Raw genomic sequence first — 4,423 nt, 5'->3', positions numbered from 1 at the left:
GTTGCGGATGCCTCCTGAACGCCTACCTAGGGAGATGTTTCAGGCATGTCCCATCGGGAGGAGACCTCGGGGAAGACCCAGGAGGACCCACGCTGGAGGGACTATGTCTCTCGGCTAGTCTGGGAACGCCTCGGGACCCCCTGGAGGAAGTCTGGGGAGAGGGAAGTCTGGGGTTCTCTACTAAGACTGCTGCCCCCTCAACCCAACCCCAGAAAAGCAGTAGAAAATGAATGAATGAATGAATGAATGAACCATTACTATATTTGTTTTTTTCCCCCAGTTTTTCTGTATCTAGCAAAATGACATACAGTAAAAAAAACAATCTGCTCTTTCAGACCCCAGTGTGTCTACTAAATTCAATACAGGCTATAATTGTAGATTTTATAGACTTAATGATATAACCAAATATTTGAACCACATATTTGAAAACAGACGTGCTAAAATAGTCTGACACTGTAACAAGGGATTAGTTGACTTTCTATAAAGTAAGTATAATTAGCATAATTATAAAAATTAAGTCAACTTACAGTTCCAAGTTACAATGGGTTTACTTTATTTTTGTAAAGTCAACTTCTTGCTTTAAGGCAATTGGTTTACTCACTTTAAGTAACTAATCACTTTTTACAGTGCAAGTCAAAATCTGCTGAATTATCTAATATTAAGGCAAAATTATATTAAACAGTCAGATTTAGGTTTAATTTTTAATATTACGGAAGCTCTGGAATTGTGTTGTTTTACTTTTTAATTTTTAATTGACTCTGCCTTTATTAATTTTTGATACTGGGGTTTCATTCCTTATATCTTAAGATGAAAGTATTACGGTTACAGGAAAAGAAGAGTGTCTTGCTGTTTCAAAAACTCAGGAGATTTGCACAACTTGAGTGTCAAATACAATGTTTTCTCTGATAAAACAAGGTCCTTTTTTGCAGTTTACCAGTAACTTGTTACCTCTACCATGTACAGCAAATGTTAAATAAAGTATATTAAGATACTCATCACAGATAAATATACTGTGCGCATTGCTGCTTGAAAAAAATATTGTTCCAAGGAGAAGGGAAAATATTGATCCAACATATTTGTTGCCAACTCGCAAAGTCAATTTCATCTTTGTGATGGATAAATGACATTTTTGAGATGCATGAACAACATTTCTTTGTGTATATCTTTGTTTTATACTCTTCAACATGAGAATAAATACTTTTTTTTTTACCATTATATCTCATTTTTTTCTTTTGAACATACTGTATGACATGGATGAGCAGATCATAAAACCAGGAGTCTCTACTTGGCTTTCAATGGGGTTTATTTTAAAGGGAGATTTTAATGGAGAATTATATATAAATTCTACACTCACAGACACTTTATTAGGTACACCTTACTAGTATCGGGTTGGACGCTCTTTTCCCTTTAGAACTTCCTTAATCCTTCGTTGCATAAATTTAACAAGGTACTGGAAATATTTCTCAGAGATTTTGGTCCATATTGACATGAAAGCATTACAGAGTTCTGCACATCCATGATGCGAATCTCTCATTCCACCACATCTCAAAGGAGCTCCATTGAATTGAGATCTGGTGACTGGGGAGGCCATTTGAGTACAGTGAACTCATTGTCATGTTCAAGAAACCAGTCTGAGATGATTTACGCTTTATGACATGGTGCATTATCCTGCTGGAAGAAGCCATCAGAAGATACACTGTGGTCATAAAGGGATAGACAACATGCTGACAACAATACTGACCGTTTCAAAATCACTTAAATTACCTTTCCTCCCCATTCAGACACTCGGTTTGAACTGCAGCAGATCATGTTGATCATGACTACATAGCTAAATGCATTGAGTTGCTGGCATGTGATCTGTTAATTAGAAATTTGTATCAACGAGCAGTTGGACAGGTGTACCTAATAATGTGGCCGGTGGGTGTATAGCCCAGTTGTTGCTAAACAAAAACAACAATTACATACAACTGTAGGCCAAAAGTTACTTAAAACAATGCAAATTCATAATTAATGATAAAAGTGTTTGTGCAATTGTTTTACAACAAAACTAGGTAAATTCATACAAAATTACATAATGTACACTTATAAAATGAATCTACACCACAATTGCACAATTACTGGAATTCCCTTGCCTGGATCATTTAAAATTTATCTCTGCCATTTAACAATGTGACTTGCATTTATATTTTTGGTTGCTTGAAATTATAGACCAATTCAATGTAGGGATGTCATTGGCGCACGAACAGTTCCTGCTTTTTGTCAAACTGTTGCATAATTGTAACAAGAGGCATTTCAATAATAACCTAGCATTATAACAGTGATCATAACATCATTTATCAATATAGCTCTGACCTTTTGGATACTCAGGAGCTACGGAAATTAAATATGTATAACAGGAAATATGTTAGGACCATTGTTATAGTTTACATCCCTCAAAATGGTCTATTCACCCTAAGTCATGTACATTACAGTGCAAACATTTTCAGAGCACATCAAGATCCCAAAATGCATTTGATTTTAAAAGCATAAATAAACACCTGTGAATCACAAAATCAATCAAATTTAGTTTAAACTATATATAGCATTTTGTTTATATTATTTATATCCCCAATCTCCTCCATCCATTTAAAATATAGATTTATGTGTAGAATTACAGTAAACTACTGGGAGTATTAGAAATTTATTCATTCATTTTCTTTTCGGCTTAGTCCTTTTATTAATCGGAATGAACCGCCAACTTATCCAGCATATGTTTTATGCAGCAGACGCCCTTCCAGCCACACCCCAACACCCTTTTACACCAATTATTAGCCACCCTGTTTATTTTTTTCCCTAATTTCTGTTTAACGGAGAGAATATTGTATAATGATGGTTTGTTCTGTAGACTATCGAAAAAAAAATATATAGCCTAAAGGGGCTAATAATATTGTCCTTAAAATTGTGTTTAAAAATATTAAAAACTGCTTTTATTCTAGCCGAAATAAAACAAATAAGACTTTCTCCAGAAGAGAAAATATCAGACATACTGTGAAAATTTCCTTGCTCTATTAAACATCATTTGGGAAATATTTTAAAAAGAAATAATAATAATAATTCTGACTTCAACTGTACACTATAGCCAATTTACTTATTTACTTATTTAATTCACCTATAACACATGTTTTTGGACTTGAGGGGGAAACCGGAGCACCCGGAGGGAACCCACACGAACAAGGGGAGAACATGCAAACTCCACACAGAAATGAATGGTAATGGTAATTTAGTTTATTTAATTATTTACCTGTCCACAGTATCATTTTTAAAATAGATTTATTTATGCTGAAATGTGTGTGTTTTTATGTACATTTATTTATTTATTGTTTTATTTATGCAGAAATGTATGGATTTATTTACTCATTTATTTATATAATTGCATATATATTTATTGTTTTTGCAGGTTTTGACCTCTATAATAGATAATTTATGCATAATAAAATTTTTATTTCAGGGATTTAAAAAAAAATTACATTATGTTAAAATGGAAACATTTATGACAATAGAATAGATGTCAACTAAAATTATGTTAAAAATTTTAGGGGGGTTAGGGCGCTGCGGTGTCACAGTGGGTAGCGCTGTCGCCTCACAGCAAAAAGATCACTAGTTTAAGCCTTGGCTTTTCCCCCACAGTCCAAAGACACTAGCAGATTTTGTTCTTCTTGGCATTGTGGTTGTACATCAACATGACAAGGATTGAGCTTGGGTTGACCATAGCTTGTTATTATATGTATAAATTATTATAGTTTAATCTCTCAGCTATGTATTTAAAAATGGCAGTACCTTTGTTTTCAATCTCCTGCTTCTGCAAATGACGTATCTCTGGAAACCAATAGCGTTCAGCTGCATGCCTAGCTCTGCCTTATGGTACCCTTTTGGGCCTGTTGGTACCCTTTGCAAAGGGTGACCAAAAAGTGGTACGGTACAGTTCACTTTTACAGTAGGTACCTTTTGACAGTGGAAACGGCTATAAAAGCGTACCGTACCGTACTGTACTATACGACTCAATGGAAACAGGCCATTGGTGAATTGGGTAAGCTAAATTCTTCATAGTGTATGTGTGTGAATGAGTGTATATGTGTTTCCCAGTGATGGGCTGCAGCTGGAAGGGCATCTGCTGCGTAAAATATATGCTGAATAAGTTGCCGATTCATTCCGCTGTGCTGACCCCTAATTAATAAAGGGACTAAGCAAATGAATGAATTTTTGGGGGGGTCAAACCTTACTTTACCTCAAGAATGGGATGTGTGTAAAATAATTTCTGACTAATATCAAAAACGCCGTCATCTTTCACAGCCTCTTTTGCCCAATCTCTAAATCGTTGCTGCGCCTTTAAGAGACCTGTCTGAATGTACTGGTAAATAGTGCGCATGCTTGAGAATAGAGGAAG

The sequence above is a fragment of the Danio aesculapii genome, chromosome 1 (assembly GCF_903798145.1).
Source record: "Danio aesculapii chromosome 1, fDanAes4.1, whole genome shotgun sequence".
Lineage (NCBI taxonomy): Eukaryota > Metazoa > Chordata > Actinopteri > Cypriniformes > Danionidae > Danio > Danio aesculapii.
Note: the sequence above shows the minus strand (reverse complement) of the source record.